The sequence below is a fragment of the Protopterus annectens genome, chromosome 3.part1, assembly GCF_019279795.1.
Source record: "Protopterus annectens isolate FY-2018-M chromosome 3.part1, PAN1.0, whole genome shotgun sequence".
Lineage (NCBI taxonomy): Eukaryota > Metazoa > Chordata > Ceratodontiformes > Protopteridae > Protopterus > Protopterus annectens.
Window position 1 is genome coordinate 1,468,402,091 of NC_056732.1, and position 14,053 is coordinate 1,468,416,143.

Here is a 14,053-nt window from a genome sequence, read left to right on the forward strand (position 1 = left end):
TAATAAAGCACCCATCACTATGGACGTTTTTTATTTGCTGATTCACTTTTACACTTTTAACTTTTCATGTGTTTAAAGATAAGAATTGTGGTGCTGTTGTACTGGCCAATATCTTACCCCTTAAAAATTAAGCTGTACACTTTAGCTTACATGTCATATGTTTGGTTACACCCATGCTTTTGGACCCAGTAGTAATTAAGGATGGATAATTATTTTTCTTTAACATTTTATTTTCTTGAAGAACAATTCATGTAGTCCAAGATATCCATTAAGCTTTTGAATTATTTCTGATCATTTATTCATATATGTTATTGCACCTTCGTGTGTCATTATTTGCAGAACTGACAACATAGTCAGTTGGTGCTGCCACAGTCAAAGCCCCTACTTGGTGCCGTATGCCAATCTGAAGTTGAGGAGCGATAAGGGCCAAAAAATAGTTCTTCTAGGGTTGATGACCAAAACTGGTTCTTTAGACTAATTAAAGATTTATTGTGTAGACAATTAATAGTTATTTGTTGTATTGAAGTACCTTGGTTAAACTGCAGCATAAAATGAAAGAGCTTTTGTGTAAGTTTAATTGTTAAAAAAGGCTAAGCAAATCACTGTTATGTATGCACATAACTCTTTGTTAAACTCTAACAAAGAGCTGTACTAACTCCTTGCTACACTTCATGAGATAAAAATGCAGACTGGCTGACATCAAATCGGCTGCTGTTTAAACGGTTGCCATTGCTGCTTTCAGGGGATGATCAGCACCTTTTCTACAATGCTGATCACCCCCACTAGCAGTTTGCATCTGCAGCCAGTTCCCCCTTCACCCCATCCTTGATATGTTTTTGATTATTTGGTTAGGCAAGAAAACAAATTAAACATTCCACCTGGTTGGGGGACATGATGTATGTAACCTGAAGCTTCAAGAGCTAAAGCTTCATAAAAGGGTTTTCATTGAGAGGTTTCGCTGAACTTGGTAAGCATCCAGTAAGCACCTCATCCAAATAGTTCAAGCAAGTGTATAAAAGTGCACCCTGTCACATATGGCTATATGTGAATATGCAGCATATAAGAGACCATTTCAAAGTAGTTGTATATCATGTTTCCTGGATAATTATTTTGTATTAACTATTTTTAACACATAAGAAAATATGAAATGTACAGCCTATACTGAAATCAAAACCAAAAAGAGGAACTCATTTGCCATGAAGAACCTTTCTTGCCATGATGAAGGTTAACATAGACTTTTTCCAGCACAACAGAACTTGCCTTTCTTGTTATGTGATGACTATTGGCATTAGTGCAGCTAAAAATACAAGTCAAATTGCCATAACTGTCTGGAAGTCCATTTTTGTGAAATATGGAATCCCTGAAGCTGTGGTCACTGACAAAGGACCACAGTTTGCCAAGTCACAGGGTTTGTATATTTGAGAAACTATAGGAGTTTATACTCTCCAATGGAGGGGTAAAAGACATGTTATAGACTATTAACAAAATCTGCAGAGAAGAATATGACAACAATGAACTTGCCTTATTTAATGAAAGAAAGAATAAGCATGAAAGGTCAAGCTCAATAATTTGGGAATAAACAAATAATGGAAGCTACAGTACTCTGACAAGCAAATTTTCAGAGATCTTGTTGGATATGGGGTCAGGAGTACATAAGCACCAAAAGGAGAAGATATTTAAACTACATGACACAGTGAATTACAGAATGCTAAAAGCTGAAGCAATTTGAAATAATTCTTACATTTCCTTAGTGCACAGCATAATTGCGACTTCTTTTCAAAGAACTAATGATGGCATCCATGATGATTTGTTAGCTAATTTGGGACCTGATATACAGTGAGGCACTGAAGCACTCTACCCATTATAAGTCCAGATTCAGATATCTTTCCTACATCACATTAAGTGATTCTAAGCGATGAGCAGCCGAGCACAGAAACACAGGCTTCAAAAGGTGGGCAGGCCAAACAGCACAGATGGACATGGTATATGCTAATAGACTTATAACGACATGGTAATGAGTGACATTATTACAATGAGCACTTATGGGTATACTAATGAGGCAAAAAAAGATGCTGGAGTGACTCAGAAATGCATAAATGCCTCTCAATGGGGCTGTACCTGCTGCATTTGAACTCACATGAATGTTCATGTTTAGACTAAGGGAATCACTAATAAATGTTAAAGACTGTCACTGCAATATCGAATGTGTATCCAAAAGAAGCACTTATTGTAGCTAATTTTCTTGATGCTGCATAATATCACCTTTGGAGTTGCAGTGTCATCTGACGGAGCCTAAAGTTTCATGACTCCATGACACTGACATTGTAGACCAGTACCATATAAACAGGGATGACGTAAAAGATTTTGTGGACACTTGTCAGCCTTGTCTGTAGCCCCGTGAGAGTCATGGACTACCTATCCCAGTGGATGCTAAGGTATGTGTGGCTTTATGTGTATTAGCTACAGTGACCTTTCAGAAACTTACTATGGACAAAGTGAGGGTATCTCAGGTATCTGCCTTGAAAATACACCATCATTTTCTTAATGCAATGTTTCAGCATCTAGGGAAGCATGTGTGATTCCCATCTAGCACAGAGGAGAATGCCAACAGCATGAGGGATTTCTGTTGCCCTTTTCTTTGAGGCACCGTGGCCATAGACTGTACCCACATTGAAATAAAGGCTCCACCTAATGAACTGGGAAAGGTGCACATGAGCTAAAGGGTATCACCTCACCAATTTCTGAGTGGTCTGTAATACACATGGGATCATCGACAATGTGTCTGCAGATCTCCCAGACAGTTATTATGAGTACCACATATGGCACACCTGTGTCCTGTACCAATATTTTGTAAGGGGTGGCATCCCCCAGGGGCATATTATTGGTGATGCCAGATATGCCCAGTAACCCTGGCTCATGATTACCATAAGAAATTCACAAAATCAAACAGACCAGGGGTACAACTGTGCCCAGCAGAAAACAAGGAACATTACTGGGTCTGTATTTCAGCTGCTGAAGGCATGCTTTTACTGTCTGGATTCATTCAGTAGTGTCTTTCAGCATGACCCTGGAAACTAGTGTCAGTGTGTGCAACATTATGCAATTTGGTACTTAGGAAGCAGTTACAGTGGGGTGGGCACTTATGGAAGCAGTTATAGTGGGGTGGGCACTTAAGGAAGCAGTTACAGTGGGGTGGGCACTTAAGGAAGCAGTAACAGTGGGGTGGGCACTTAATGAAGCAGTTATAGTGGGTGGGTACTTAAGAAAGCAGTTATAGTGGGGTGGGCACTTAAGAAAGCAATTATAGTGGGGTGGGCACTTATGGAAGCAGTTATAGTGGGGTGGGCACTTAAGGAAGCAGTTACAGTGGGGTGGGCACTTAAGGAAGCAGTTATAGTGGGGTGGGCACTTAAGGAAGCAGTTATAGTGGGGTGGGCATTTAAGGAAGCAGTTATACTGGGGCAGGCACTTAAGGAAGCAGTTACAGTGGGGTGGGCACTTAAGGAAGCAGTTATAGTGGGGTGGGCACTTGCAGAGAGAGCAGTTCTCAGCACACCAGGAAGTGGAGACTGAATCAGATGAGGAATCACTGGAGCTGCCAGCAGCAGGTGATGGTTATGGCATATGGAAGCAGGTGCACTATGCTGTGGCACTGGCCAAGAGGCAACAGCTTCTACATAGCTTCAAAACATAGTAGTCCACAGTAAAGCAGATACACTCCAGTAAAAGTGATGCATGCAAAACCAACACCAGGCTATGCTTACCCATGCTCAGATTAGGGTAATGGATGGAAGGAGCAGCTATTACAGCAGTGATCATTTGAACATCCATTGATAAGGTAAATTTACTTACACAACTATACTACATTCATCATATCGATCACTGCTGCAGTAGCCTAAGCTATATGAGAAGATTACCATTGATTAAAACATTTGGGAGGTGGAAGGGGAAGGGTCCAGCAGCCGCTGGAGAATGGTCCTTGCAAAGCCTGACTGAGACCTAGAAAAGAAATATAGCTTTTAGTACTTTTGTAAAAATATGTACCGAGCAAAGCTGCCACTTCTAGAACACTTCTTGAGTTCAGCACTTTCCAAAGTGCCATAGTTGAAGCCAAGGCCCTAGTAGAGTGTGCTTTGACCCTGCCTGGAATAGTTTTCTTGTAGTGGGAATAACAAAAGGTAATAGCCTGAGATATCCTTTTGGAAATGCTCTATTTTGACACAGGTTGTCCCATTTTCTTACCTTCATAAGAAATGAACAACTGATTGGAAGTTCTGAAAGATTTTGTTCTGTCAGGGTGCTGCCTAAGTTGTTTATAGACATCAAAGGTGTATGAAATATCTTTTCTCTCTCATTATTGTGTTCAGGCAAAAACACTGGGAGATGTAGTTTGGCTTAAAGTAAATACAGACACCACTTTAGGCATAAAAGGATTAGTTCTTGAAGAAGCCCTGTCCCTGTGGAAAACAAGAAACACTGGACTTACCCTAATAGCTTGCAACTCAGATACTGTTCTTGCAGAGGTCAGAGCAATCAGTAAAACTGTTTTCCATTTTAAGAACCTCAAGTCAGCCAAGTTACTTGGTTTAAACAGAGCAAGTGTTAGCTCTAACACAAAATTAAGACCCCAAGGAGAAGCCATTGGTTTTCTTGGAGGTCTCTTATGTGATACCCCTCCCAAAAACATTTTGACACAAAGATGCATTGAAAGAGGGGGATCCATGTGCAGACATGCTGAATTGGCCAACAAATGCAGTTGGACAGAGGAGTAAGACAGGCCAAAAAAAGTAACTCATACAAATATTGTAAAACCAGCTACTATCTCTCTGACCTACTTGGCCTTTCATGTATATTGGTGTAGTGAGCATCAAACCCTGACTGCCTTTAGAGGGGAACAGTTGGGAAAGTCCCTAGGGATTAGGCTGCTGCCTTCAGAGAACAAGGAAACCCTGATTCTGCAGAGTACCTCTGCCTTTGACATTGCATCCACTAAAGGCATCCCTGTGACCTCCTCAGGAACCACTCTCTTGAAAAAGGCTGTCTGCATTTTTGAAACCACAAGTTTTTAAGACCTTTATAATTTCTCAAAACAAATCTCTGTGTAGGCTGTGAACTTGACTCCCACTGCAGACATTGCCTTGCTCCTACTTTAGCAGCTTCTCCCTCACTTGAAGTCTGAACAGTGAAGACCCATTGAAAGAGGAACCCATGAAGTATACGCTGTTCACTAAGTCATAAAGTCTGAGCCAGGCACATGATAAGACTTCTCCCAGCTGCTCTAACTGCTCCATTAGCCAACTTTTACAAAAGATACATGAAGACAGTAGGTATGCTAAGCATAGTATACATCTGTTCCTCTAGTTGTTTGCAAGTATTTGGTGTTTCCTGTCATTGCAGATCATCTAGGGTTTGTTCAGCTAGCTTGCACTGTGAGCAGTTCATATGTGTCAGGCAATCCAAAGCACATATGGAAAAAGTACCTGAAGCAGAACTATGCCTCCCCATTGCATGCATAGTCTTGGAATCCTTGCTGGGCAGGTGGACAGCAGGGTTCTTGTCAAACAGCTCTCTCTTGGTCACTGCTGCTATTGTCACTGAGTCAACAACATGAGCACTATTCAAAAATGGTCTGCCCCTAGGATGATGCAGTATCTTTGTCAGGCATCTTTGGAAGGGCCACACTAGGTTCTCACTAAGCCCTTCCCACAACAAGATCAATCATGCACCTAAAGTCACTGAAGAGGTAGAAGAGGCAGTTCAAGAAGTGTCTGTCACAATTTCCTCATTGGTAAAGGGGGATCTATGGGTCAGTGCTTCAAAATTTCCCCAAAATTTGGGGTCATCTGGAGGGGACTGTGGGGATCCTTCTCCCTCAAATCCAGTGTAACCAACTCAGTAAGGGGTCCATTCCTCTGCAACACAGATCCTTGCAGTTGACAGAGTTAGTGATTAAAATGTCAGGTGCAAGATTCATACAGCTTGTTCTAGCTCCATCTCTGAATATAATCTGAGAATATTTGTGACTGGAGGAAAAAGCACTGCACTTGGCTACTTGTTTGTGTTTTAAAACAACCCAGCAAAGACAGTGTTCTCCCCACTGATATCCAGCTATTATGCTTCCTGTATCATAACTGATTTAGTTAAAATGGCATTACTATGAGCCCCAGGTGGACTGTGAGGTGCAGCAGCCAGTGACGAATAAACATTGATAGCTAACATGCCAGTCATAAGTAAAAGGCTGCCTTATCATAGGTTCATAGGTTCAAAGGAGGTTGCTAGGATAATGGCACTAGGGCCTTTACAAGCCTAGCCATGTAAAAATCCTGAATATCCTAGTTGACCTTAGTTAGCTGGTCATTGTTTGCAGCAATACTATGATAAGCACCAAGTGCCCCTGTCCATGTGGGCCATAGGGGGAATTTGCGGTTTCCTATCCAGTTGTCAAGGTTGCACTTAAATAGGGTCATTGAGGAGCTCTGATTCTCATAAAGTGGATGCTTATTCCAGGTGAGCGACAATCTCTGGGAGACCCAACTGTTTCTTGCGCAAGTTCTATTAATGTCGCAGGCCAGGTTGAGATCTCTGGAGAGAGTGACTCTTGTCCCATTTGATTTGTGGATGTGCAGCATTTCCATTAGGGCAGGGTCAGAGACTGCTTTGTAGATGAGGCACAGGTGACCTCTCAGCAGCCTGTATAATACCAGTGGCTGATTTAGTCCTTAGCACACGCGTGCATGCCTCCCCTTTTTAAAAATTGTTGCGTGTTTCTAGCTTAAAAAAGAAATGCACTGTTCTTGTATAGAAACTGATAAATGTGCAGAAAAAACAGTACATCTTTCCATTTCAATTTACCAACACCTTTTTCTTTTAATTTCTTGCATCAAAGATGCATTGGAGATACAACTGGAGGTTGTAGTCAGGTGATCAGTTCTATGATTCTGAATACCTTCTCCAACTCTATATCTGACTATAGTTCAGCAAAGGCACATTGTTGATGGTTTCTTGAAGGAAGGGCTCAGTCCTTGATAAAAGAAGAATAGTTTTATATTCAAATAATACTAGTAGCAATTAGTAGTAGTCATTAAGCCAAAAGTGCAGAGTTGATTTGATGGTAACAAGGGTGTCAAAACCATAGGCAATGGGGTGAGAATGGACATCAGAAAAACGAAAGCAAAGTGTGTTTGTTCATGTGTCTGTATGTGTGTGTGTGTGTGTGTGTGTGTGTGTGTGTGTGTGTGTGTGTGTGTGTGTGTGTGTGTGTGTGTTTGTGTACGCATGCGCATGTGTCCTGTTGTCTGCAAGTGTCAGTGAGTGCATGTATGCCAGTGTTTGCAAGTGCTTGTGTGTGACTATACGTGAATACATGTGTATATGCAGGTATGCACGAGTGCATGTGTATAGGTGAGTGTGCACAAGTGCGTACATGAAAGTGTGTGAGTATGTTTATATGACTGTGCATGATTACATGTGTAGATGTGAGTGTGAGATAGTGCTTGTCTGCAAGTGTACAAATGTGCACTAGTGCATGTTTGTGAGTGTGCGATTACGTGTATATGACTGTGTTCAAGTGCATGTGTATATGTGAGTGTGAACAACTGCCTGTATGTTATGTGAGTGTGAACAACTGCCTGTATGCAAGTATGTTCATAGGTAGGTACTAGGCTATCAGCCCTGGGGCCTATACAAGCCCAGCCAAAAAAGTTCCCTGGCTTTTGCCACCCAAGAAAATTATTTTCCTGTGCCACTGTAGAGCAGAGCCACAGAAGTGATCCCCGGGGTGAATTTCCTATTTCCCATCCAATCATCAAGATTTTTCTTGAAGAGTGCAAATGAGGAGCTTTGTTTGATATAGATAAGTAGTTTATTCCAGAGTATGGGAAGTCTCTGGGACAGGAATCTATCCCTCCGGCATGTTCTGTTTATTGTGGTGACAAGGTTTAGGTCCCTAGAGCATGTAGCTCAGAGGGATTGGGATTTCTTTAAGTGGAGCATGCCCAACAGCTCTGCATTTGACATAGCTTTGCATGTTAGGCAGAGATCACCTCTGAGTAGGGGATATGCAATGGAGTAAAGCTGGAGTTTTTTTAGACGGTCTGCATAGGGCATCTGTTTGAGGCCGGTAATTCTCTCTGTGAGGTATTTCTGCGGCCTTTCCAGTTGTTGTAGATGTCTTGTGAGGTACATACCAAAAGGGGCGTTGTACTCTATAATGGGTCTAATGAGTGATAAGTAGAGGGGGAACAATGACCTCTTCTTTTTTTCTGGATGAGAAACCTTTTGTGATGAGGTGTGCCACGTAGAAGGATTTCCTGACTACTGTGGCGATGTGATTATCAAAGGAGAGACTACTGTCCACCTGTATCCCAAGGTCTCTTATCACACTTTCGGTGTTAAGTATACTACTGCCTATGTTGTAGTTCATGGGTACAGAGTTTTTACCAAAGAGGATGACAATGCACTTTTTGGCATTGAGCTTGAGGCCATGGCTTTGACACCAGGCATCTGTCTCAGTGAGGCCCTATTTTGTAGGATGTCCACATCGTTAGGAGTTTTGATTATGGCTCCTAGTTTGCAGTCATGTGCGAACTTCATTAGCCAAAGACCTTCTGTGTTAGCCTGTACTTCAGAGAAGTAGATACCAAACAGGAGAGGACCCAGGACTGAACCCTGTGGTACTCCACTTGTCACTGGTCTGAAGCCAGATTTGGAGTCTGCTACTTCACAGTGTGGGATCTGTCAGTGAGCCAGTTGGCAACCCATCTTGTGACATAGGGATTTATACCTAGTTTAGTGAGTTTATCTATAATTCCAGAGTGGGGGATGGTGTTGAATGCCTTGGCAAGATCTAGATAGGCTGTGTGAAACACCTTACCCTCGTCTACGGTTTTGGTGACTGCTTGAAAGAAGTCTATCAGGTTTAGGAGACATGATCTGTCTTTTACAAACCCAAACTGGGTGGGGTCCAGAGTTTGGAGATTATCAATGTCTTTGTTTGTAAGTTCCATGACCTTGCAGACCAGGCTCATCAGGCTAAAGGGGCGGTAGTTCCCGGTGTCTGCTATGGCTCCCCCCTTGTGGAGTGGGATAACTGTCACTGTGCGCCATTCAGCAGGCACAAAGCATGAGGTGAGGCTATGATGGAACATGGTACTTAGGTGGGGTGCCAGTTTGTTCTATAATTCATGTATAATGCAGCCTGGGATGTCGTCTGGTCCCATGGATGCTCTGTTCTTGGCTTTGGAGAGTGTGGTTTTTACCTGTGCAGTCATAATTACAGGAACTTTGCATTATTCCAGTATAGAGATGGGCTCTTTAGGGGGTGAGAGAGGGTAAAGTTAGCACTGAACCTATCTGCCAGGATGTTGGCAATATCAGTTGGGTCTGTATATTTAGTGCCATTGTGCTGTAACTCAGAGCAGATCCGAGTATTGCCATTGAGATTCTTGACATAGCTATAGAATGCTTTGTGGTTGTCTTTAGAATCAGTGACAATTTTGTTTTCATAACTAGCTTTGGAGGATTTTATCAGGGATCACAGCTTCTTACTGATGCTGACCAGGGAGCACCTCCACTCATGGGATTTTACTCTCTTTTGCAACAGTTTCTTCCTTCTATTGTAGAGTTTGTTTATGGCAGGGGACCACCAGATTGGCTTCCTTTTTTTGAAGGATAGCATCTTGGTTCTGTTTAGGATAGCACAATCCATGCACTCGTGTAAGTGCTTATAAAGTGCAATTGTGTAGGATTCAGTAGTTGTAACTGTATTGTCCATCTGCATGGGTGTCATGAAGTTCACCACTTCTGTCTTAAGAAGCATGAAGTTGGCTTTGGAGAAATTTTTTACCATGGTTTCCTTAATGGGGGTGGGGGCAGGATGTGGATAGCTAGGGTAATTAGCTTATGGTCGGATCGGACCAATGAGGTGTTGACTTCAGGTGTGGAACACCGGTCACTCATGTTGGTAATGACTAGATCTAGGATATTGTTGCCCCTGGTGGGCGTGTGGCTAAGTTGATCCAGGGCACTGGAGTTTATGAATTCCAGAAATCGTTGAATGAAGGAGTTGGCACATGAGTAGTTTTCCCAATTAATGGTGGGGTAGTTGATATCGCCCATTATTAGGGTTTTTGGTTGAACTCTAATATTTTCCAGTACATCAAGAAAAGAGGAGTGGGAATCCTGGGGCATGGTGGGGAATCTGTAGCAAGCTACAATTTGGATTGCAGTTTTGCCCAGAGTTAGTTGCACTTGGATAACCTCGACTGCATTATGCTGAGCAACTAGCCTGGAGGTGTGGATATCCTTAATGAATATGGACACACCTCCGCCTTTGGTTTTCCAGTCCATGTCACATGGCCGCAAAGAGTGGTATGAGTTATTGGCTGGTAGTGCAGGGGTGCTCTCTGGAGCCTTGAACCAGGTTTCAGTCACTGCACAGATATCGATGTTCTCCATTTTAAGGAATGCCTCGAGTGAGTGCATTTTGAGATTTAGATTCTAGCATTGAGTAGCATCACCCTCAGTTTTTGCTTACCTGTTCCTGTTATGGTGGTGAATTTGTCATTTGAACCATGCCTAAAAATGGCACTATAGGGGCGACAAGAACCTTAGCCAGTATCCGGAATCCCAGGGGTGACAGGTGCAGGCCATCTCTGACAAAGCACCATGGTCTGTCGACCATGTTATCCCAGGCAGACAGATACTGGATCCCTTTAGAATGACACCAGAAGCTTAGCCAATTGTTGAAGTTAATCATTTTTTCCTTGTACTGCGGCATCCTTCTGGGTGATGGCAGAATGCTACTCAGGGCTAGGGTCATACCTGCCTTGGCTACAAGATTGGAGAGCTTTTCCATGTCTCTTTTCATGTAATCCAGGGAGGTATGTCTCAGGTTGTTCACACCAACATGGACAATGACAGAGTCATATTTGTACTTGTTGTGGAGTGACCTGAGTCCATGGGTTATGTGGCGGATCCTGGCACCCGACAGGCAGCTGACAGTAACCTTCTCCTTGTTTAGCCTGGTGAGTGGGACATCAGTGTGCTTGACTATAGAGTCACCTATGACTAGTGTGTTGGATATGTTGTTTTGCCTTATTGGCTGTGGTTGAGTGGCACACTGAGTCTGCGGGCTGTGTGTCATTTGATTTGTGTTGGGGGATGGACATTGCTTGCATTTCTGCTTTGGAGGTCTCTATTGCTAGAGCAGATTATTATTGAGAGCCTCCGTGAATGTTTTTGTGTTTCTATGTGTGGATTTTGGTGGTGTAGATTTAGTGAGACTATGTGATGAGTGTGGTGTGGTGCAAGTGTTTACCTTCTTCTATTGACTGTCAAGTTCAGTCTTGGTTGGAGAGAGCTTTACCTCCAGTTTGGCTAGATAAGTGCATCTCTCACAGGTTGTAGTGTTGGGTGGTAGGAGGAGAGGGTTGTCTGTGTACATGAGGCAATTTCTACATTGCCCCAAGATGCCCAGATTCATCAGATAGACAGGAGAGAACACTGGGAGCTGATGCTTGGACATGCCTGAATAAAAAAACTGTTTTTCTCTAGATAAGTGAGGAAAGTGAGTACAAGAGCTGTTTTTTCTCTAAGCAAGTGAGGAAAGTAAGTACCAAAACTGTTTTCCTCTAGGTAATGAGGAAGGCTGAGTGCTGTAGTAATTAGTAGGTTATTTAGTGCTTACAACTAGTTCTGAACAAGTGCTGATCACAAATAAGCAAATTCAAGTGTTAAAACTCAGAATCTGTGTCTGGACTAAACTATTTACAGGAAAGGGGGAAACAAGTGCAAATGCAGGCTTTTAAATCAGAAAGTTGAAAGAGATGCAAAAACTGCCCAAACGGCCAATAACTACAATTTCTGGGCCAGAACCACTCCTTATGTGATAGATAGGTTACCTAGTGCTTTCCACTCCCACTGATAAGCTAGAAGGCTTCCCTCCAACACAGAAAGCTTGGGGGGGGGGGTTCAGAAGCTTACATACAGTTCTGGATACAGCAAATCTGAATTTGGACTACACTAGTTACAGGAAAGGTAGGAAACAGGCTTAGATTTTTTATATATATATATATACAGAAAAGTAGCTAAAACAGCAGTAAAAACAATTCAAATGCAGTGCAAGCTAGGACACTTGAGTATGTAGCAATTTTAGACCAAACAGTTTAAAAAATGCAATTAAATTAAAAATGACTAAAAACAAGTGCAGAAGGAGTCTCTTAGGTAGAATGAGGTAAAGAGATGGAACTGGGGGGAGTGTCCTAGATCAAGTCTACAGTGGGGGCGGGCAATTGCAAAAGCCTCCAAATTTAAACAACAAGACAGAAATAGGGACAGTAGGTAGGGGAAAACCAACGCCTTCAGCAGAGATCTGAAAAACTATACAGTGAAGCAAAAATAACAGTGCACAACTCTGAAGTCAGCCAGCAATGATATAAAATTAGTCAAACAACAATTACCAGTACACAACTCTGAAGTGCCAGAAAAATATACTCAGCTCTGTATATCTCCAGATAGTTTGAAGATCACTCTGTCAGGACACAGGAAGGCTCCAGCAGTTATATGTGTGAGTAGGTGTGGGCATGCATGAGTGTCTACAGGGTTCAGTACCACACAATGCTATTGTGGGGTTTCAGTGAAGCAAGAGGTTGATCCAGTGAACACTATTTTTGTAATCTTTAAAGCATGCATACCTCAAACCTGCACAGATTTTTGCAGAATTCACAGATTTTTGTCTTATATTTTTTGGTCTTTTTCTTCCCATAAAATGTGTGGTTTTCTGGCAAATCATTGAGGACTGAAATCCTTAAATAATGGCATGCATTTGAGTTTCAGACTTCATCTCATCCAGGAAATTCATGCTAACACAAATCCTGTTATTCCAGCAACTTTTTAAGTTTATAAGAGCAATATTTAAAGTCCACCCCTACTATTGGCCCTTTGTCCCACCATTATTTTAGGCTTTAACCAAATTTCTTACACAAAGAGGTTGAGAGGTATTCACAGCTGTTCAGGGAAAATAATTATTCATTTTATTGCAATATTCCTTTGTTCAGTTAAAAGAAAAGCGGACAATGTAAATTCAGTAAATATTTATTATTTATTTTATTTGTCTTTGCTTACTGGGAAAGTCCAAATAGGTAATACCAATTTTCAGCAGAGGCTCGGGAAGAAAAGCTCCATTTGCTTACATTGCATTATACTAAGTTCCAGTTAAACACAGAGTAGTTACATTTCTATTTACATTTATACACAGACAGTAGTTAAATTTATACATGCTAAGATTTTACAGAGGTGGAAGTTACTAAAGAGAAAGCCCATGTGCAACTTAATGGATTGTAAAGACATCAGTTAAGTATAAAAATTGTTTTATCATTTCAGTGAGAGGTTGATAGTATGTATTTGGAGAGTATTGTACGGTGAACACAAAGTCTTAACCTTCAGTTGAGCATGTGCAGGACCAGAACTGGTTAAGATGTTGTTTAAGCAATGGATTAAAACTATTAGATTAAAACTATTGAGCTTGTCTGAGAGTTTTATTTGTGTGGGAATACCATTCCAGAGTTCAGCAATGTATCGGGAGTAGAGTGAGTCTCCTGCAACATTATTTGACTTGTTTGTAAGTAATACGAATTTGCTACTAGAATGGAGGTCCCTTGCTGGACAGTAGGTCAGTAACAGGTTATGTAGTGGAGGCCATTCTTCTGGGTGATGAATGAGTTTGTGAGCTGTAGTTAGCTGTGAATATGTTAGGTAGTTGTGTAGTTCAAGCCAGTTTAATTGCTTCATGAAAATGGTGGGTCTTATGAGGGAGACTGGTGGAAAATTTAGCTATTTTATTGTAGTAAGAGGCATTCCTGTGCAAATTAATCCTATCAAGAAACCAGCCCTTTTTTATTCCAAAGCAGCAGCTTCAAATGATTATAATATGCTGGTGCATGGCAGGTTTGGCGGTTTTGACCGCAAAAAAAAAAACAGTATTTTGGAGTGCTTAGTGCTGCTCAGGCAATACATTTTTATCTGAGTAATTGTCAGTAAATATGTTGTTATATCT

General features: G+C 41.7%; 1 protein-coding gene across 1 annotated transcript in view; it reads right to left on the minus strand.

The window, feature by feature from the left end:
* LOC122797794 (cubilin-like) overlaps positions 1-14,053 on the minus strand; it is a 2,156,354-nt gene that overhangs the window by 2,003,134 nt on the left and 139,167 nt on the right. The window lies entirely within an intron of this gene.